This window comes from Buteo buteo, chromosome 22 (assembly GCF_964188355.1).
Source record: "Buteo buteo chromosome 22, bButBut1.hap1.1, whole genome shotgun sequence".
Taxonomy (NCBI): domain Eukaryota; kingdom Metazoa; phylum Chordata; class Aves; order Accipitriformes; family Accipitridae; genus Buteo; species Buteo buteo.
The window spans coordinates 21432854-21456910 of record NC_134192.1 but is presented as its reverse complement, the minus strand read 5'-3'; positions in this window follow the sequence as shown (position 1 = coordinate 21456910).

Here is a 24057-nt window from a genome sequence, read left to right as displayed (position 1 = left end):
AATAACGAGTGTCTCTGTCAGGCACTGTACTGCAAATAATCCATGAGAGGAAAGAAAAGTACTACACTATTCAATGCACCTATTTCCCTCCTTCAAGCTCACTAAGAGATTGCTTGAAACCACTATCCCAGGATTAACAACTGACCACTAAAAGGCGGCGGCATTTTTTGATTTTGTACTTTTGTTTTGATATTACTATTACTATATTACTATTATTATCTTTAACACTTATCTCCCTTTTTAGTTCATTAAATTATAATGGATTAATATGTAGTACAATAAAATTTGGGCAAGAAGGACCAGCACTTCTAGATAACAGAAGGTACAGTTCTATGAGTGAATGCTCTTCTACTATGGTATTTTCACTATTCATACTGGTTTTATTAGATAACAGCATCTGGAGAACTGTTAAAAGCATCAAATTAGTGTATAAAGCAGTTGTCAGCAGGCACTGGAGTACTCTGAAAAGATGTCTTTTTTTTCCCTGCCTTTCTACCTACATAAGTAGAGACCAGAGAATGTTTCACACCATTTGTTCATTGATGCCTGTTTCTGTTCTGACTCCATACTTTGTCTCCTCACTGTCTGTGTGGATACTTATCGACACCATTACTCTTGATTCGCAACGACAATATATAACCGCAGTGCAATAAATCACTGCTCATTTAACTCATAGGAAGAACCATTTTTAAAAAGTGTTACTTTTATACATATATATACATATAGGCTGTGAAAATCTACTATGTTGTGAGCAATTCAGACTAAGTTAGCAACAATTAGCAAATATAACTCTTATCTGCTAATAGCTCTACTTTTTCCTTCCAGCCTGTCATCAGCTGTATCAGTCTCTACCTTGGTCTGTAATTTCCAAGGATGAAGCCACAGCATTAAGTGGAAAGTATTTCCTCTTTTGTTGAGGTAACAACAGCAATAACAGGAATTCTTAATTGCTGGCACAACATGATTTCACAACTCAAAATTATACTTAAGTCCAACTAAGCTGATTGTAAATTGACCGTTTAAGAAAACATTTATTGGAATACCAAACACACCATCCAGAAATCAGTCATTTTCAAGGCAATTACTCATTAAATCATAGATATGAAAAGACAACATTTCAGTACTGAGCAAACAAGATGTGAAGAATTTTCATTCTTTCACAAAAGAAGAATTTCATCATTGTAAGCACCTGTCCTTTACCACTTGTCTCATACTTACTTGTAATTCAATGCTGGCAGCTACTGCTGCCAAAATGATTCTGTTAGTCTGGAAGGGAGTACTCGATTTAAAATTGAGGTTGCATCAGCTTTTAAGTAATGTTGAAAACTGGGACAGATGTACTTACTACAGTACTAGTCAGGGAAGCACTGTTATTATGGTTAATAGTCATTGAACAAACATTTCTATAACTAAATTTCAATCAAGCCATAAGTATTACACTTCCTATGGATTTCCACAGGTTAATGAATCAACATCCTGGAAATGACATATGATAATATATGTTCTTGTCAGCATATATACCGAATCACAGAGACATCTTTAACCAGCTCCATTTTACGGCAATCACAATAATAACCTATTACTTTAGTGACTTCTCCCAGTGCTAGCCTATGACAATGTACATTTTTCATGCCTGATGATTCATTACAGAAATGTCACAGAATAAGTGGAAAGACTATGTTTACAAAAAGCCACACTGACTGGATTGTGAATCACAACTGTTTTCTTGGAAGTACCGCAGAAGAAAACGCGTTGTTAGATTTAAAGATGGGCTTAAACAATTTGATTATTTTCTGCATTAACTGCTTTCTCATAAGCTTAGTTAGATATGCAGTTAAGATGAAAACAATGCAACTTGATAAGCAACAGCAAAAAACATAATAAAAACAGATTCTCTGTCTCCTGGGAAAGCATTCTAATTTTTGCAATGTGAAGCATCTGTGAATGTAGGTAGTGAAACAGTCTTTGCCAATGTTAGAATTTTATTTTGAGGTTTGTTCTGAAAAGGTTTTCTTCTAAAAAAAGGTGTTTCTAATAAGTGAAATGCATCAAAATGCACTTTCATGATGCACTATATTTCCATGTCCATTACATCGTAGTCAACAGAAATCCTTATTAGAACTATATCTGAATTGCAGAACTGCTAAGAGATTCAAATTCCCAAATTTGTAATGCAGAGGCAAAGTAATAAATGAATTTATTTCATCACTTCTCTTGCCTTCATTCCCATAATTTTCAATGTCTGAGATATTGTCTACAGGAGAGGAACTAAATGCACAAGCACATTTCTATTAAGGATATCCTCTTGCTAAAGGGCAGTTATAAGCCGTAAAGCTATTATTTCTCCTCTGAAAATGAAAGTAGCTTGCTCTGTCTAAATGAAAAAAATTTTTAAGCCCAGATCCTTAGAACTCACTGCTAATGCTATGAATGAAAGCAGCATGTCTATACCCAGAGAAGCTACAATCTATAACACAAATCTGCTCAATTCTTTGGCAGTGTTTTGCAGATCTGTGCTGCTTCACAATGGACAGGTTTGTCAAGAGGACACAACAGATAATGGGTAAATTCATTATCAGACAGACATTATCAGATGAGTGTCCTTATACAGGTTAAAGTCCAACTGTATCCTTTAATTCCTCCATAGTACATTTGTAAGAGAGTTGAGAAGCAGGATTTTTGCTTTACTTAACCTAATTAAAAGAATGCCTCAAATATATCGGACACTTCTGCTAAAATATCCTATGTACTTTTCCTACATACAATGTCATCATTAAGTATATGCTTACTTCTTCAAGTGTACTTGCAAACTTTTTTTTTTTTTTTTGAACAGAAGATCTAACGTAGTGTCTACCACACAGAATAGATTGCTCAGAGGCACTGCGGACGCTGTAGAGAAAAACTGAGTTTGGAATAAGCAGAAGAGGGCAGCATCTTACCATTTTTTAAAGTCTATAGGGTTTGCTTCCTGAAGTTGAGACGTTATAACAGGCATATTTTGTTGAATGCTAATTTTGTTCAAAGATGACCTACATTTGTTAAAAATTTCCCTTTCATTAACGCACAATATATCACCTTGCTAGTTAGGCATTTAAAAAAATCCTCTGTGAGCTAATTGCTAATAACAGCTGATAACATTTGCAAAAGCAAAGTAACTTACCTTTGTGCATCCAACCATAGCTCCCATTTTACTTTGGTAAAAATGAAATTTCTAAATGGAAGCAGCAGTAGTAATGCTTGAACTCAAAAACCAGAGCCCAAACAAAGCATCATGTCTGAACGCTCCGAAGGTTTATCTCACAGCTCCTTCTAATATTTAAGCAATTGTTTAAAATCACAAATGGAGAACATGTTAAGACCATACGTGACAAATATAATATTCAAGCATTTCTGTGCAATACAACCTATATGACACTTCTATGCTTCTAATAAACATACAGTTATGTCTTCATAAATATCATTTAAGGAATGCATGTCTATGAATGTTTATATTTGTTACACATTGCATGAAACGTACAGGTGTTTAAACAAACTTTGTTAGCCACTGAGATTAGTAAGTAAAATGAGATTTTTGTCAACTAGCAACAGAATCTCAAATAACGGATTAGAGAAATGATAATATCTGAAGTATTTTTCTAAAGGAAAACATTGACTAATCTTTAATATTTTTAAGACTGCATCCACTTTTCTGTGCTGTATGGCCACATTCCTCACAAACCCTGAATTGCCTATAAACTCATACTCTTAGGATTTTAACTTCAGCTGCAAATGGTTCTGCTCCCTTATAAGAACATTCATTACACTTTTTTGCAAAATTCTCTCATCTAATTTTATTTGCTCAATCCACATGCCCATCCATAGCTGTCTTACTATACATAGGCAATTAGCGAATGAATATTTTCAAAAGTAGTAGTAGCAAGTTATTTATAATAAAAATTACATTTGAAGGAATTAAAACAATAATTTTACACTTATAAATATTTCTACAAACAAGCAGTACATTAATGCCTTATATGCAGATGAATTTATTTACTTGGTAAGTTTATAAAATTGCTGTTTGTTTAAAAACATGAACTATGACAAAACTTACAAATCTACACAAATGACCTCCCATATGTCACATGAAATAACTTCCACATAATTTGTGATAGGTTGTGCAGTGAGGCTTTACACTGAAATTTTTAGAACTGCATTTGAGACAGCTTTCCTGCAGGGACTGTTTAAAACAACTGAATTAACACTGGACAATTGAAACATTCTTAAAAACATAGACACATATATATTTTAATTTGATTAAAAATGTTTCTTTAGGGAAAACAACATCCCAATGTCAGAGAATGCTACAGAGTACCTCAAGATTGTTGTAGAAATCTGTTTAACACAGATGAGTATTTTTATAGCATAAAATAGGTATCGCTTGAAATAGGAAGGTTCTGCTGGTGAAGACTCTTGCCTTTGGAAGCTGTTCGTATAGACTTTTGGCCATTGCACTCCATTCTGCGCAGCAGAAAGCAATAAGAAAAAATAAATGGTGAACTGATACTGTGCCTTGTTATTCTGGAGCAAGGCCGGCCATGTGATACCACTGGAAGTCTTAGTCCCAGTCACTATTCTTCTTAGCATCTGATAGTTATTCTAACATGTCAGTCAAGAGAAAGTCGGAAATTAAAAACTGACTATCCTTTAGCAAGAAAATTAACTTCACTGTTAATACTCAATTTAATACAAATTAAACAACAAAAAAATGCATTTCAAATATAGCTTATGCAAATGCAAATGCAAACTATTGTTATATGATCATCAAAATGCTGTCTCCTCCCTCTTCTTCCAACCATTCAGCTGAGGAAGGACTCAGAGGCAAGGTGGGAAGAAAACAGCTTCTGTTATTGTGTATCATGTATTCAGGCAGTCCAAAATAAATTTCTGACTTGATATTTGAAGCCTTTGCGTGTGTGTCTGTGCCAACAGTGTACTGCTACATCCTGTTTTTCAGGAAGAATATTGTCTATTTTTACCTTACCCCTTGGTTAGGGCAAAATACTGCAAATTATTTGTGGGGAGAAAGTCAAATACAACTATGATGGGGAAAAATGTTCTGTATCTTTGCCATTCAAATCTGTAACTTAATCTTAAGAATCATATCACTATCAAAGAGCTTCACGTCATATTAATGAGCAGAGTGCAAGACAAGAACTAACGTTATGTCTATGGGGAACATTTCCCCTTTATGTTAATATTATCTTTACTTATTCTCCGCACCCATGTCATTTTTTTTCTCTGCTTAATCATTGGTTTTGGTTTTCTTTAAAACATTGTATTAAAAATGCTCAATTGATTTTTTTTGTCCACAGAAATTATTTTATTTCTATATACAACAGCAAGAGAAAACCATTATAAAGACATATCTTCAGACTGCTTTTTTAATAATGTTAATGCTTTGTCAGCTGTCTATCACAACATTTAAGTACATTCCACTCCTTATTGGTGTCAGATGAGAAAAGCTATATATTTTATATACTGTCTGCAAATCTTTGAGTAACGCAGCATGCCCTAACTTGTATTTTCCCCAGCAGGTAAGTCAGGCAGCTTCGAGTCACTGTGTAGTCTCATGGTCCAGTCAGCTCCTGAAGTGGTAGAGAAGTGATAATAAGCAACTCGGGTAGCAATCCCAGTCTGACAGGTGCCTGTGACACTTCCCAGCCCCCTTCTTGAGAGCTAACTTGGGCAGAACTAGCCTTGTCCTTCTGTCCCCACAGGGAAAACTTGCTGAGAACTGAAAATTCTTTGGGTCCATACTTCACCGTGAGCATAAGGCACCGGTATCTGGTTTGCTTTTCTGTTTGTTCTTCCCCCACCCAAACAAGTGATTTTTCCTCTACTTTTTTCATCATATTCTCCATTTGTTTAAATTTCTCATTCAAAGCTAAAACCAGACCCTGCATCTCTTCCGCCCTTCCATACCTAAGCAGTCCCCATTTATGTTCATTGTGGCCATACAAAAAGTACTCTGAATCAAGAGAAGTTTTTTAGTGTCTGCTGAGAAAATCTCCAGGTAGATGAACTGGGCAGAGAGACATACAGGGAGATGGTAGGAGTCACACAAAACAAAATTCACCCATGGCAACAGAGGCAAAGCTCCATTATGCACTTTCAGTGGAGAACAGCATGGCCCTGCTGGTGACCACCCTTTAATAGCTTGCCTTGGGCTCTTTTTGCAGACTTCATATTTATGCTATTTTAAGGTAATTGCAATGCATTATTTATCTTGTTTGAAACTTTTCTAAAATTTACTTAACCAAGCCATCAAGTATGAATCACTTTTCCTTCTTCCAACATTCATTTTTAATGTACTTCTCCCCTAACCAAATAATCAGTAAGGACACAAATCTTTCAAGTAGAATAACCTCATTTGTTTGAATAACAAACAAATTAAAACACATACAATTGGAATACGAGGTAACATTTATAGAATGTAAATTATAAACCTTTATTTCCCTACACACACACACAAAAAAAATTTAAGACTAAATTCTTGATGGAACAAACCTGGTTAGTATACAATTTCTTCTTAGCATTTAAGCTATGCATTTGCACTCACTAAGGGATAATTGATTAATTGCTTCAAGAAGCAAAAGTTCAAAAGTAATGAAGACATGACATCCTTTTTACTATTTTTTTTCCTGAGTTTTGAGTGATTGTTACTGGGAAACAACCACCAGATATTTCAATTACAGTAAAATATGGTATTAACAACTACTTTGTAATTAGAAAACATTGATCCCTACAGAAAGGTGGTCTTGGAAGATACAAATTCCATACTTGAGATCAAGCAAGGTAGAAACAGGTGGCTTCAGTAATGAACTACCTTATTATCTATTATTCATTTATTCTATGCCAAAATGCTTACATCTATCACTTGCTTAGTTTGTGGTAACCTTGCACATTCTAAATTTCTGCTAACAATACAATTTTCTCCTGTTTCATTTAGGAAGAAAGCTTTGTGCTGCTTTTTGTGTGTAAAACAGATGTACATAGTATGAGCAAGACACTAGACCAGTTCAACTTATGGCTACACTTAAATATGTCCCAGAGCTTTAAGGAATATCAAATAATCTGGGTTGTTGTCAACATACTAAGAGAGTTGATAATTCCTTTCCATTCATTTCCAGTCACTGAACCATTTTAAATGCTCAACAGCCAGAGGACTCGTTATCACAGTACTTAATAGCCTCACTAATGCTATGTGATGACTAGGTATTGACCTTTCCAGTGCCATTTGAGGAACATTCCCAGATGAAGGACTTTATAAATGGTCCAGTTGGGATGAAGTAGGAAAATACTGTTTCCTTTGGACCCGTGGGCAAGGCTGAAACTGGAAACTAAAGGATCAGAGAGGGCTGTACCTCAAGTTTTCCAGGACCTGCATAGCTAATAACCATCACATGATTCTACATTGAAAATTTGCTGGCTTTTGTTTTCCACTTGGGATTCAAAATTCAGTGTATGTTAACAGCCTATTTATTGCTGTTGGTAGAAACATTTTTTTTGTCTGTTTTTTTTGTTACTGTTGTTTTAAATTTCTTTTATATTTTAGTTTAGTTCCAAGTTGATTGCATAATGTTCACAAATTTGTCACGGTTTAATGACTGCAATTATAACAAGGGCATTTTAGTTTTTAATACCCCTCTTCCTAGAGGCAACATATGTACTTTTTCCCCATATTTTATCTATTTCTTTTGTGTCTGACATGTCTGGTAGTTATTATGGTTAAAATTCTAAAAATGAAGTATTAAGCAGGAACTGAGGATAAATAGTGGCTTACTTAAAAATAAAGGAAAGAAAACAGTATCTTAAGATAATTACAAATTCCAGCAGGTTTATAAATTATGATACAACTGGTAATTACATCTGCTATAAACTCTTGGTTAGAGTTAAAAGTCTATTGAACATGGCCCTCTAGCTCTACAGTGGAGTAAGGTGCATAGTCACCCCAGGGAAGTCTAACAGCGCATAATTTATATGTTTAGTTTTGGTTGTTGGGGGGTTTTGGTTTTTGTTGTTGTTGTTTTACATCACTTGTTTTGTCCAAAGAATGAGGTGAGATAAGCCTGGAACACAAGAATTACTACAAAACTTAAAGCATAAGTAACAGATTTAAAGAGACTAATAACACTTTATATTGCCTCATTCCACTGTTAAAAGGACTCCCCAAAATGCACTAGAGACTGAGAAAATAATACAACATTAACATATGGTAGAAAAGGAGTCAAACAGTTAATGAGATCTCATCTCATGTGAAAAATATTTATGACCATACCTGTTGTTCTAATTTCCTGTTTACAAAGCCACAGTATTCATCAGGACTTGCACCTTGCCATTTTCAAGGACTTTGCCCAAACATCACGAAAATGCCAAATTTGCTTTGCAGGATATGCAAGAACATTGTCAAGTAGACTATGCACTGTCTTTGTTTGGGTGAGTTTTATTTCAGATAAGTTAACAAGGGACTCTGAAATCAGTATGGCAAAAAAATGTTCTTTTCCCACCAATTTTGCATGGTAGGAAATTGTAGTCAGATGGCTTTTTACTGTAGTATCAGTTTTTAAATCTTTAATGAAATTACCCTTACAAACATCCTGTAAAACTGTGAAGTGTTATCTATTCCGTTTGAGTAACTGAGGTACTAAAACCTAAATGACTTAGAGAAAAACTGGGGAAAAAAGACTTAAGCTGAAATTTCTTTAGCCCTAGTCTAGTGGCTTATTCACCATGCTTTCTCTGGGAAATGTGATTAAATAAAAAAATCAATAAAGATTTAGGTTTGCCAGATAAAACACAAAAGCTTGAAAGTCTGCTGACAAGAATTCAGGGCATGAGGCCAAGTTTTTTCTGACTACTTTGAGTGGGTCAGTTAATAGCATGAAAACAACATAATAAGGAGAAAATTAGACATCTGCTTCAGGTGTAGCCATGAGGTATGTCCTCAAGGACTTCACTTTTACTGCTCCCAGTGCTAAGTGCACATGATGAATTCCTGACCCATTAACATGAATGGTGAAGCTCCCTTTACTTCAGACTGGCTACAGGTTCACCCACACTCAGGCAGAGGTAGTGCAGAACACTTAATATCAAATTCACATCTCACTCTCTAGGACACTGTCTCAGCCACTAATTTTAAATGCTGCGAAGAGACACAAGTTTGAATACTAAAAATCTGGGCTCCGCAGAAACCCCTAATGCAACATTCAAAAAAGCAGGGAGTGGCACAGTTTTGATGAAATAGCAAATTAACTACATGTACAGCATTAGGAATAATCATCTTTGCAAAATAATGTCAATTTTCCTCAAAACATTTATTTTATATATATACTTATATGTCTCTACAGGTTTTGTTCACAAGTTTAATTTTCATTTCAAACCACACTGACCTTAAGAAATAACTTACATTTAATGTGGTTTAAAAAACTATGGTCCTGAAACTTAAACACAAACTGTTGTGTTTCAAATAAATATTTCATGTTACTGCAAAATATTTTTTCTGGTTAGTGTTTCATTGTTAGTCTTCTTCAGCTCATCAAGCCAAAAAGATCAATTATCTGACTAGCTTTATACAAAAAGATCAAACAAGACATAACATACATAGTTTGTGAATCTAGAAAATCAGCAGCAGCAGTCATGATCAGTAGCTTCTGCCACGTTAGAGAGGAAACAAGGTCAACAAAGTTTCAGAACTGAGCTGAAAAAAATAGGTGCTTTCCTTTCTTACTGAGGGAAGATGCATCAGACCTACTGCTGTCTGGAGAGAAAGTAGAATATCATTCTTAAATGACAGTGGAAGAAAATATAGTCTAACTAATTTAACTTTCTTCTCTTTTTACATGCAAGCACCATAGATCAGAGGACTAGCTATGCTGTTTATGAGAAAAGGTACAGACCTTTAACACTACTTACTGACTATTTGGTGAAAAAATCCTGTAACTACAGTTCTATTATTGACAAATGTATTTTGCTCATTTCTAGCTCTTACAATGGTCCTCTTTTCTCTTCTTGATAGAAAAATCTGGTGTCTTCTAGGTCAGCATAATAACCTAATAATGCTTCAGAATTAGTAACTACAGTATATGAAGACCTCTGTCTATATGTCTGTAGACTATTTATATTTTACTTATCAGTGGTAAATAAAAATTTCATAATGATCATTGGGGTTTTGTGACTGTATGTGTTTTTGTGTCTGTTTTTGTTTTTAAACAGACAGGACATGGTGAAGCACTATAATTCTACATAAAAAACACTCAATTTGTGATTAGTTTAAAAGTAATTAGTTCTAATTTATAGCTGGCCATACATGTTTCCCTTTCAGCCTAGTAATTATGGATCAATTTTCAAGAACAACTAATTGTTGTTTTGGTTTTTTTTAATGTACCTTTACCATATATATGTACTTTACAAAGCAGTGTAATGGTAAGGAAAGAACAAATCAATTGGAGACATTTCTGTTAGAAAAAAGATGACAGTTACCCATTAATGGAATTCCCTACAGTATAAAAAGAGTATTAGGAACAGCTTAATGCAAAAGCTGTGTAATGATTAAAGATAAGGTCTGAAAGAGCATCAGAATTTGCTATCCTATAACCCTCTCTAGTAATTCCTATATCCAAGTAATATTACAAATGACTTGCAAAGAATGAGCCAGGATTGATTACTCATCACGTCTTCAGATAGAAGAATAAGGTGTTGACAAAGATGTTAGTAGATGGCAAATTCTGAACAGAAAAAATTCACATCATATATAATTCACCTGTGGACTGCCTTGTCACAAAACACGATGGACACAAAACATTAACCTCTCTGGTCTCTAACTTGAAGCTTGTGAATGGGAAGGAAATCCACTGAGGGTTACTGTATAAACCAAAACTACCTCTGGCTCAGAAAGTGTCTGCTCCACAAATTCTTACATGTCCCTTGACATCCACTTTTGGCCACTGTCAGAAACAAGAGAATTAAATGGGCCTTTAGACTGATCTAATGCCATCACTTTTTTACCTTTATTAGGCTCAGGCAACACTTTTATATTGGGGAACCAATAATGTATATGAACTCACGGCGACCCTGTGAAAGGCTATGTCTCCTTAAATTATCTGTAACCTTTGCTTCAGGAAGACAATGATTGCCAGATAAGGTAAAAAAAAAAAAAGGAAAAATCTTTACATGAAAAGTTACCTGAACAGCTGTATTAAAGACAACTATAACAATAGTGTATGTGGAAACACAAGTATAGCCCCTATATTTTGAAAACAAAAAAATCATTAAATATAAGTTCCTAGGAAGAGAGAGACAGGAAAGAACCAAGGTTTCTAGCAAGAGCATTAATTATTGAAAGTATGCTGCTGTTCTATTTCTTCAGTCAGATGTATCATGTTATGTATTACTGATTTAGCCTAAACACAGTTTAATCAAAAAAAGGTGCCCTAATCTGAAATAAGGCTCTGTGTGGCAGCTTGACGCATTGCAGCTATATGTCTGTGCTTGCTTGGCTATTAGTAGTGCCACCAGCAGAACAGCACTATGTATAGATTTTTAATACACTGTTGCTATGGCTTACTTTAAAAAAGCATGATATATCAGCCAAGGCACATTTTAACCTCCTGTAACAGCCAACTATTTCAGACCAAGCCAAACAATGAACTGCAATCTTTTGGCCTTGGTTTGGATTTTGGCCAAGGACGGGTTCATTTAAATCACTGTGTAGCTGTCCAACTAAAACAATGGTTTACACTCCACTTTGACTTATGTACTCCCTGAGTCTTTCAGTGGTGCTGACACCTCTGAAATTTTCATATACTTGGAATGTTAAATTGCATTTATTAACTTACTTTTTCTTTATCACCTTTTGAGGACTTTTAGAAATAGTCTATTGACTGCAAAGTTGAAAAACGTCACCACATAAGACTGTGTGTGGGATCAGGCTATGGCCCATGCATTTCTCCAAAATGCAGATTCACTGCAAAAAAGTTTATAGGGAAAGAGATAAAGGTGTGAAGGAATTTAGACGCATATAGCATTATTTAAGCATTTTGATGCTATGTTCAGTTAGATATATTAGCAATTACTTCCAGTCTCATGCCAATATTTGGCATAATTGGCATGACAATTACAACGCCATTCTAATGGCATTAGAATAAGAAGTATTTAAAAGATTAAAAAAAAAAAAGACTAAGATGACAAATATACTCAATGCTCAATTTAACAGACCTATGAACTACTGCCACATATTTCTGTGGCAGACTCTGTAGCAGCACGTGTTTGCCCTTGCTTTACCTTGGAATAAAGGTGCAGATATACTGGGTTTTTATGTCTGCTGCTGCTTACTAACAGGCAGAGCCCTGACACCCACTTACACCACAATTATAACCATAAGATAAACCTGATTTTCTATGTCATATCATGTTTACAATTTAAATTCCATAGTTCTTGCCACATTTGAAAAGGTTAACATTCTGCTTGCCTCAAAGTGGCAACATGCAAACATATATCCAGTTTTCTATTTTAAAGAAAAACAATATGACATTTGGTCAAACTTCCACGATAAGCACAAGCTTATGAATAATTGCTCTGTGTGCTACATTTCATTCAGGTGCTGTGCCTATAGGAAAATAGTAGGACAAATACAACTATCAACCTGCTGGCATAGAATTCGTGTTTTTAAGTTATTTATTAAAAACAGGTAAACATTTGATTTCCCATTCATCAAGAAGTCCTAAGAACATTTTACTTAAAATGTTAAAGCAGACCTCTGCATAACCTTGATTTACAATTAACCTTGAAGACAAAAGCAGCACCACTTTATAAAACTGCCGTGTTGTTTTCCTGTTGAAAATAGTTCTGCGTTCTAGCTAAATAAAGCGAACTTCGACATCATAGATGTGTGTGATCAGCATGATTTTTTTAAATAATAAATAAAAGAAAGATTTATAAATGGCCAGCCATTGTTGACAATTCACTTTTCTTTATTGATTTTGCTTTCAAGCAAAATTGCCCAAACAAGATCTTTCTTGTTATTTGTAATATATTATTTTTATACGTTTACACTGAAAACTGTGTCAACCCATAAAATAGCCTTACAGAGAAGTAATTTTAAGTAGAGGAGATTTTAAAAGTAAATCAGCAAATTAGATACCCCATTTCAGGGGATTCAGTTTTTCACTGATAGAATACTAAGTTTTGCATTTGCTTTACCCAAAACCCCACTTTTTTCCAAGAGATTTACAATATTTCACTGTGAACTGTGTTATCCCTGAAGGTAGTTTCAGCTTTTCAGTGGAATGTAAATTATAACTTTCCATAGTAGCTTTCCTTTATGCAGGAAAAGATTCTTTTGAAAATCTGGCCAGACCTTCAAACCAATGACTTACTCATGAATAATTTTATATCACGAAGCACACAAATCCTACTGAAGAATACACTAAGCAATTCTCATAACTTTTTTCTGCCTCCATTTAGATGAAAGGCACTATCAAGAAAGTTATTTGTAAACTATGGCTTTGTATTTTTTTGTTTTGTTTTGTTTTGCTTCGGGTTAAGGTTTTCTTGGCATTTTGAGAAAAAAAAACGAAAGACAGAAAAAAGGGTTCCTGCATCTTCAATATCTAAATAACTTACACAGTGATACCTGCAATATATAGGCAATACTAAGTCTGAGATTTTTCTGTGTATGTATATATATTTACAACTTAGAGGGCAAGAATACATTAGTGTAAAATAAATCCTGGGCAGACATTCAACAGTACTGAGCACACATGACATCAATAATTAAGAAAAATTACCTCTGAGTCCAGTCTAAAAAAATACTGAAAACTTTCAAGATGCAATGAAATTTCCCAGCTATTTCAAAGATGCTTTATAAGGGAAACAAAACATTAACTTGGTAACTCTGATGCATTATTTTCCTGTAGATTAAAAAAATAAAATGAAACCAATAACATCCTGTTTTGTTTTTCCAATCTGTGTTTGGATAGTGCTTTCTAACATTATAGTAAAATATAGCTTCAGAGATGAGACAAAGAGTTGAAATGTTAGAAGCACTTTTTTTTTTTAAAGCAGTCCATAAAGATTGCACTTTAAAATTTTAAATGCAAATTTTTCATAGATGTTTATTGATTGTCCCTAGGTTTAAGCATCATGATTTAATGTCTTTGCAACAGTGCTGTAACTGTAAATTTATCACAGTTATTTTATTGCCTATCTATCTCAGTTAAGTTTAACAGCTTATTTTATGAGATTTTGGATGAAAGTGGAAAAATTAGATATTAGAATGCACGGCATACAATGTAATTATACAAACTGTTATTTTAATATTTCTTGAACATTGTATGCCATAATTTACAGTTGCATTACAAGCACTGTCTGGTTAGATAGCTCTAGAAATTGAGTTTCAAATGTCTGCTCCTCTCAAATCATTTGAGGCAGAGAGGGGGCAGACAGGAAGGGACTACTGAATATAAATGTTATACAATCATCTATGGTCATCTAAAAGCTCTTTATAGAATGTATGTATTTTATCATCATTTTATGTGTTTCTGGACCAACAAAGTCTTTTTGGATGTGCTCAAATTTCTCTAAAGAGTACATTTGAATAAAGTGAAAACTATGTAATACACATAAATAAGGACTACTGTATGCTCACATTTGAAGGATCTTTATAGTTTAACTAAACGTACGAGGTAAGGTAGATCTTAACAGTTTAAGTGCTGCTTAAGTATGCATTTTGAAGTATGAAAAAATTTAGATCTCTGAGGAACTGACAAATATATCCACCAAAATTCATACCTTGCCTAAACTAAGTCGAAACTAGAGAGGGTCAAATAACTATTTTCAACATGGTTTTTTTCAACTTTGCACATTTTTATGGTAAAGCTCATTCAACAGTTCATAAATATGAACTCAAGTTAAAATTTTAATTTTCTTTGGCTTTGCTATTCTCTTAATTACTCATTAAAGAACTTTCAGAAGAAAAAGAATAAAAGGTTGAAAACCCCTAAAAATGTACTAGATTTATTTTTTTTTTAATGAAAAATGAGCAATAGGCCCAAACTGAATATATGTATTTGTGGTCTTAAAATGAAATGGTATAAACTTTCACATGCTTCACAGTTCTTTATGAGGTAAGCCAATCTCAGAGAGACAGAAAACAGAAACAAATAGCCCGATTCTAATAAATTTGCTAACTCCTTTTGACTCAAGCAGAATAAAGAACATTCCCCCCTTTACCCTCACACATACATACAGGATAATTAGCCCCGTATAAATACACAACCTATTGCATGTTGTCTCACTCTAGTGATAATATAAACTACAAATTACATTATCAGCTGACTTTCTGAATTGAATGTGCAATTCTAGTCACTGATATACAGATTAACACATTAATATTAAACAGATCTGCAGTAATTAGTACCAATTAATGTAAAGGATAAGTTAATTTACAAAGCATATCATTCAATATACAAGCCAATGTGTGCTAAACAGTGTTATGCTAATTTAATAGCCCTTATTTTAAAAGTCTGATTAACCGTGGTTGGGTAATCTAGCTGTTTAGGGGCTAAGATCACTTGAAATACTATGTTTTTCAAAGCTAAGCAGGTGCAACTACAGTTCAGTTATAGATCTAATTTCATTTTTACTGTATTAGCAAATCAAAAACTTTATACGGAAGACAAAAGACTATGAAAAGAAATATTTCTTGAAAGTTTATTTGCAAGTTCAAAACTTTTCCTATTATAGGTTTCAAGCCTGTAGAAATTTTCACACTGAGATTCGTTTACAAAAGTAAATATTTTTGCTCCAGTAGTCTTTGATCTTGTGTTATTTCAATAAGAATTACTACAGAGCCCCAAGTGCTTTGAGTTGACTCAGAATACTCTCAAAAGTAGTTGCTGCAAGTCATCGTATAGCAGGTTTTGTTCTTGTTGCAATATAAATATTACCAAATACACTTATTTTCCCCACATCTTATTAATATCAGCCAAATATTTGTAAGGTTACACACAAAGGTTTTATGTGATTCCTTAAATCACTATTTATGAGTGCAGTTTATTTGTAACTAGAATATAACCACAATATAACCATATAACTAGAATAGTGATTAAAACCGAAGAATAATGTTCCTAAATTGAAGGTTTGCCATAACAACGGAGGAGGAATGGACCCAACCGTAGAGAACACACAGAGAAAATAATAGTAGTGGGTGATGTAATTTATGATTCACGTAGGATATAACCGTTCTTGATTGTCAGCATTTGTTTGGACATTAAACAGGCAAAAGTAGAAAGAGAACTTACTGAAATTGAACAGACATGACACACATAAAATAACTGCATTTGTGCACTAGGAAGATTTGCTCTGACACAGTGACCTTCTAAAATTGTCAATAGAGAGTTAAGACTATATTCTTATAAATGTGTCAACAACACTTTTTTTCTTTTCCTCCCCACCAAGGTATTAGTCATTGTGGTTCAGGTTTTAAGACACCTAGCAGCGTGGTGATTTCAGGAGAGTTTATAATTCCCTCATCAAGAAAGTACTGAATACCCAAGATTTTCTTTTCTGTAGTGTGAATAGGAGACTTCTTATAACTGCCAAGCACCAGACATCTATTCTGAAAACGGACCTTTCCGGGTCTATTAATCTCTTACAACACTGTGACATTTCTCTGTGTCACCATTAGTCATGCAAAATACTATGCAAAATCACACCACCCCCTCAAGCAAGACTGCAGACTGACAGTGTACTTAATGGAAAAGTATGACTCGGGTCAACTTTGGTGCTTATATATATCCTGGCTGTTTGTTGAACACAAAAGAGAACTGCTGGACAAAGAAAAGCAGGTATGGCTGTTTACACACACATTAAGACAGGCGTTAAAATCCTCATGAAAACATTCCTTCAAAAAAAGTGTGGCAGTTACTGCTGTTTGAACTGGAGGAATGTCAATTTTGTGATTTGTTCTCAGCCAATTGTTACTTGGTGCAGTACTTCTTGCCTGGAATATTTACATGGGTTTTGCACACATGAACAATGCTTATGTGAAATCTGAAATGGCTGCCAGGAGACAAAGCCATGGAGAGGAAAAATATAGTGACTTTTTTTTTTTTTCCTCATTCCTGAGTATGAGAAATATAGCTGATCACTTTGAGCTTGAAAAAAAATAGCAAGGGCTACTACACTTGGAATAACTGCTGAACGTTCCCTGCCTTACTTACATCTCTGTGATGCACAAAAGTCTTCCTTGGAGTGAATTAAACTGTCCATTGTATTGTCCCCAGGAACACAAGTAAGATTATTCATACTAATAACATCACATTATATGGCATGATATCAGAGACTGTATTACATGCCTGAGAACTTGAAACTCAAGTATTAAAAGAAAATATTATGATTCATTTATTTTCAAACAGGTGGATCTCAGTTTCAGGAGAATCTTATCTCAGTATTTTTACCTATGCTTGAAACGTTTGCTATATATTGGAAAAAAAGATGAGCTAGTCCTTATAGTGACGTAAAACATTGTGAAATAGCAGATTGATGATACATGGGGAAAAAATGCAATACCATACCACCTGAAAGGTTTGTCTTCATTAACAAAGGGGAAGCAAGGGTAGTACAGGTTATCTGAAATTATCTAATTACTTCTTTTCCCTCCCTATCTTTTACTTAGTCAATTCTAGTTTGATATTTACTTCTTGCCTGCCATTTGAGTTTGGTCTTGAGGCTAGAAACAAGTCTTTTCTACTTCCATACATTATAAAATACTTCTTTATTATTATTCTAAGTAATGCTACTACTCTACCTTACCGTGAACTAAACCCACTAATCCTTTCTTCTGATCCTCCACTTGCTGATTTTGATCCCGTTCAGGATTTGATTCAATATTGGAAGCCTTTTAGGTTTGAAATTATCAGCATTATGGAGGCGTTCTCAAAATTAAGCAAAACTAGTGAAAATATTTGGAAATGAACCATTGTGTTTTATAAAGAAACGTCAAGAATAATTTGACAGAAAAGGTAAACAGAAAACAGCTAATTTTAAAAATCTGTATGAGTCAGAAGATAAGAAGAAGAAGGAAGACTGGAAAAAATATCAGGAGAGTCTGGCTGCTTGAGCTAAATACAAGCTATTTTACTTTCCTAAAGTGGAATTTTATTTGTTAAGATTTGAAAGCTAAGCGTGCTATGGTGCAATGCTGTATTGTGTGGCCCTGAGCAGCTGCTGGGTTTACTGTATTGGTTGCAGAGCCCTTCTAATTATATACCTGCATGTTATTAACACACCACGCTGCCACATTTAGAACTAAGATTACTCAGTAAAATACAAAAGAAAGCTCATTGCCATGGGGCTGGGGGGCGGGGGGGGGGGAGGGGGGCAAGGAGTGAGAAATATTCTGAGAACACATTCCTGAAGGCAAGGGCTTATCAGTCCAGAACTGCTATCTTTCTCCAAGTGAGCCTGAGAAGGTCATAAGGAATAGGAATTAAATGATCACAACCCATCCTGCTCAACAATACACAATCACTTATCTGCAATCTATTCAGAAGCTTCAGCTCAAAAAGAGAAAGACTGAGAGTGGCAGGAATATAAAAGAAAGTCTACTTTGTTCTGTTAGACTTCTAGCACACATACAAAAAATCCTTAATATTTTTATAAGAGTAATAATAATAAAAAGAACAACTAGTTTTAGCTGCATTCATTCAGGTGGAAGCATCTGTAATATGCACAAACTCAGATACATGCTTAAATGAAAGTCACAAAATGCTGACAGTATCTTAGAAATATATCAGTATTATAGAGTATAAAATGTTTTGTTTGTTCATAATTTACTGGGCGAGTGCTATATGCTTTGTTAGAAAGGAGATGTCCAGACTGCATACAGCTTTATCCTAGTAGCTGCACTAAGCCTGAACCACGTTGCCTTAAAAGCAAGAATATGTCCAACAAGCTGAAGCTTCTGGAGTAAAGGGTATTGCAAGAAGACAGAGAGCAAGTGCAAGCGAACTTGTACAGAACCTGTGGGGTTATGTGTCTATATGTGTGCACGTATGTCTGTATAGGGTAAGAACGCAGGCTATCGCCTGGGATGAGCTCCTAAACTACTGAGTAAAACCAAAATAATGACAGAGTCATAGAAATAAAACATGTTAAGTTAAACCTGAACCTTTACCCTTATATCAATACAGCTCTAGACAGTAGCACACATTAGTGATTCTTATCTTCGTAGCCTGTATTTGGCTCTATATAAAATACCGGCCAGTACTACCTCCACATTTAATCTGAGTCACTAGGGATTTAAATAAATGTGAGTCTGAAGACAGTGCTAAATTTAATTAAAATGACCTTTATAATTACCATTTCCACATTTCATACTGTATCATATTGATTGATAAATACTTCTGTGAAAACTATTTTCTCTGTCTTTTAAATAATCATCTTTGCAAATGTCAGCACCTTCAGAAAGTTACATCCATGAGGCTGTTTCTTGAAACAAAACAAACAGGCAAAACCAACAAAAAACCTTAAGTTACAATACAGTTTTAGACCAAAATTGTGCTTAAAGATTCCTACTTGCAACCATAGTATGACAAATTCTGTGGTTAAAAGCTGAAATCAGTTTCCCGGAGTTACAAATCTCTGTGTGTAGTCTCATAACTCCTTGCTTTAAGCAGGAGAAAAGAATTTGCCCATTGACTTAAAAAATGAGAATCTGTTTACTCCTACAAGTTTCAGCCTGCAGCAAAAAGCAGTTTTAAAAAGCATGCCAGTTAAATACTGTCTCTTAAACCTTTGCTTTTGGAGCCACCACAGTATCCATAAAAGCTTTTTTTTTTTTTCCCCCCACACACTTAAAAAGGCTAACTGATCCCATTTTCCCAGTTTCCAGTATTTTAAAGGCACATTAAAGCTGACTCAAAAATTCAGGTTTTGCCTCATAGCCATTTATGCATTTAATCTGGTACCTTTATTCATACCAAAATAAAACTTTGTCTCTTAACAGCAAATTCCCTCACTAATACTTCCCAGTTAAGAGGCCTATTTATACACTAATCTTATGAGAAAATCCAACTTTCCCTTTTGTTCATTCCTCCCCTACCAAACCCAGGTTATCAGAGGACCCACGCACTACCTTAAAGAAAGCAGAGGATTTTCTACACGAATCAGAGAGTGTTTCTGAAATGGGTATCTTCATTTCTTTATAAATGTTCAACACAGTATTCAAGGTTTTCTGACATACAATTCTGAATCCAATCAACTGTAAGCTATTAAGTTTCATAATCTCTTTGTTTCAGTGATGGCCATTAGAAAGGAAAAATTACAGGAGAGAAGACATAAAATGTGGAAGTACATATGTGGGAGTTGGACTAGCTGATCTTTAAAGGTCTCTTCCAACCCAAACTATTCTATGATAGTGTTTTGTTTTTTTCCTTCGTGACAACACGGAACTGGGGGATGGATTTGATAGCTCACACTGATGCGGTGCCATTCAGAGGGACCTTGGTGGGCTGGAAAATGGGCTGACAGGAACCTCAGTAAGTTCAACAAGGGAGAGTGCGAAGTGAGGAGGAATAACCCCAGGCACCACCACGGGCTGGGGCTGCCTGGCTGGAAAGTGAATTTGCAGAGAAGGACCTGGGGGTTGAGGTGGCCACCAAGTTTGACTGTGGGCCAGCAATGTGCCCTTGCAGCCAAGGCAACCAACAGCCCCAGGGGCTGTGGTAGGCAGCTCATTGCTAATGGGTGAAGTGATCCGACCCCTCTGCTCAGCGCTGGTGAGCCACATCCAAAATGCTATGTCTAACGCTGGGCTCCCCAGTAACAGAGAAGTGGGCATACTGGAGCAAGTCCGGCAAAGTGATACAAAGGTGATTAAGGAGTGGGTGGGTCTTATCACTATGTATAAATGCATGATGGGTGAAGTAAATAAGACAGAGCCGGACTCAGTGGTGCCCAGTGACAGAACAGGAGGCAACAGGCACAAACTGAAGCACAGGGAATTCAATCTAAATATAAGAGAAAACTGTTTTTTTTTTTAATTTTTATTTTTTCTGTGAGGGCAGTCAAGCACTGAAAGAGGTTGCCCAGAGAGGCTGTGGGGTTTCTGTCCTCCAAGATATTTAAATCTTGACTGGACTCAGCTCTGGGCAACTGGCTCCAGCTGACCCTGCTTGAGCGGGTGGTTGGACTAGGCAATCCCCAGAGGTCCTTGCCAACCTCAGCCATTCTATGCCAAGATGGAAATCTGTGTAATGGCATTTCAAGATGAGAAAAAGGATCTGTAGACACTGAAGGGGACATCAGTGCCTGTGGTACTGTGGCTAGACAGCTTCCTTTCTCCAATCTAATATACTTAAAGCTCTCTTATATTAACACTTGCCATATGGTTTTCCATTAGGCACAGAAGCCTTCACTGAAGGTCTGAGCTAAGACACTACAACAAAGGGATTTGACTGATGTTCAAATTCAACTTCACCCACAACCTAACCTGGCAAGAATTCAGAGAACAGAAAAAGCCAATGTTCAACCTCTTCTGAAAATCTGGAATTCCATGTTGTTCTGTACCATGAGGCCATTTTTAATCAAATTCATTGAAAAGACACCTTTGATGTTTTCTGAGTACATGGAAGATTCAGTGAAAATCTCAAGCTGCAGGAAATGTCAGAATTTGTCTTCAGAAATCATGATAAAGTTTCTGATTTGAACAAAAATCACTGGTATCTTGGATACAACTTTTGTTCAGAATACTTATAACCTAGTTTTTTTCTAGTTTTAATTCTCCAACTATTTGAAAGTTTTTATATTCCTGTTAGAATCAGAGAATCAGTTAAATTTATAATTAGGAGCCTTATGATTTTATAGTAAACAAGAAATTTCATTTTCTTTTGATTAGATTTGTTTGCTTTCCTCTGCAGAAGTCTGATTAATGAGTACAACTGCCTGTCACAACTGAGTGGTAATTTCTTTAGTATAATTTACTTTCATTATCTGTAATTAATTAAATAGAACAAATAATATAAGAAGATTTAGGTGGGGCAATTATGAGGCTTTATTCTTTGCTGAGCTGAACCTCCTTTTGAGTGTAGGGCTTCAGCATTGAACACTTACACTGTTGGAATTTTTCATAAATAAGAAAAGTTATTTCAAATTATCAATAAAATATATCAATTATCCAATAGGAATGCTGAGGACTAAACAGGTGCATAGAACAAAGGGCAACACAATACATTATGAACATTCTGAACTCGGTTTTAGACTAAAATTTAAAGATCATAAAACTCTATGAAAAGAGATATAGATCTAGAAAGGAATGCAAAAGATAGTTTGTCCATCTTCTCATTATTATATCTAATCTGTTCTTAAAAACACACTGACAGCAAACCCCCAACTTCTAAAAGTAACTTATTCTAACACTTATCATCTCTGAGGTATAAGGACTTTTGTAACCACTATTCTAAAAGTTTGTAAATATAAATTAATCCTACTCTTGAACATCATGAAGCATACTTGATTTTTCCTCTATTAAAATACTTAAATATTCTGGAAGACTTCTCAGCCTACTTCTGTCTTGCGTTTTCTATACTAAACCAACCCAGTTATTCAAACCTTTACTTACAGGGCTCTGGACTAATGTCTCTTAAAGATACAGCTGAACACAATATTCATTCTTGATGTGCTCAGTTTATGACTCACCAACACCTACATCCTTCCGTACACTTAGCATTGCCTACTCAATACTCCCTCACCTTGTATTTGTGCTTTTCATTTCTCCTTGCCAAATGCAGTACTTCACACTTCTATTTACTGAACGTTATCTGTGTGATTCGTATCATTTCTCCAATTTATGAAGGTTAATTTAAATTGTAACCTTGTCCTCCAAATTGTTTGCAGGCCCTTCCAGGTCATTGTCATCCACAGATTTGGTTAGTTTACTTTTTCCTTCCATCATTCAAGGTTAAAAGTATGAAAGAACTGAATCCAGAGTAACTCCCTCAGGCTCTACATAGGAGTAAATGCGGAAATTTAGAGAAAAGTCATTCCAAATGAATGATTTTGTTTTATTTTATAACATGCAAGAATGTAGTGCTAAAAATACCAAGTAAAATAGCAAAATGTTTTATTCCAGAGGTATTTCAACAATGTTGACATTCCATTTTTTTCCTTAAAAACAAAGTTTTGGGTGAAAAAAAAGAATCAGTATAATTATACATATTATTTTAACTCTGAAAGCTAAACTTCCTGATTAAAAAGGGGATTTTGACAACTTTAGAGTATTATATTTATTTTACAGCTAATTCACTAGCTTAATGTCAAAATAAGTTGTAAGAAAAGATGCACACTAGGATGCACTTTTTCTGTATTTTTCTCATTTTACACTGTAACCTTGCTGGGGTTCAGCTTGTGTTTTGTAAGCAGAAAGTAGAAACATCTATTTAGTTACAGTATATTGATTTTTGGAAATCAAATTGTAGAGGGTATACATAATAGGCATGAAAGGGTCTCAAACTGGTAATATAGGAATCAATAAATATTCAAGAGAACGGAATATAAAGCAAATGAGGGAAAATGACAGGTATATGCAGTATTCATTTCACTGTTCAGAAAAGATCTTTTCTTATTGGAAACTATAAAGCTAAATGAGAAACTGCTGAGCACTGATGTTACTGGGCAAACTTCCCAGAACTCCTTATTCCACTCCCCTCAAGCCTTTCCTTTACATAGGTTCATGGACTCTCTCTAGACAGCAATGAGAAAGATTTTAGGCCCTAAGTAGGGAAGAACAAACGAAAATTAAATCTAATTGCTTGGGAGCAAGGGGTTTTTTCAGTTGCAAACAATGAAGGAAACGCTATTACCAATGAATGACTGCTTCTGGACTGCTGAACTGATGAACACTCAGTACCAATTATGCAGGGCATTTCTAGAGCATGATGCAAGGGGAAAACATATACTAGAGAATCTAATATGTATGCATTGTGGCAATGTTACGAATCAGATTATTCACATGTATTTTGC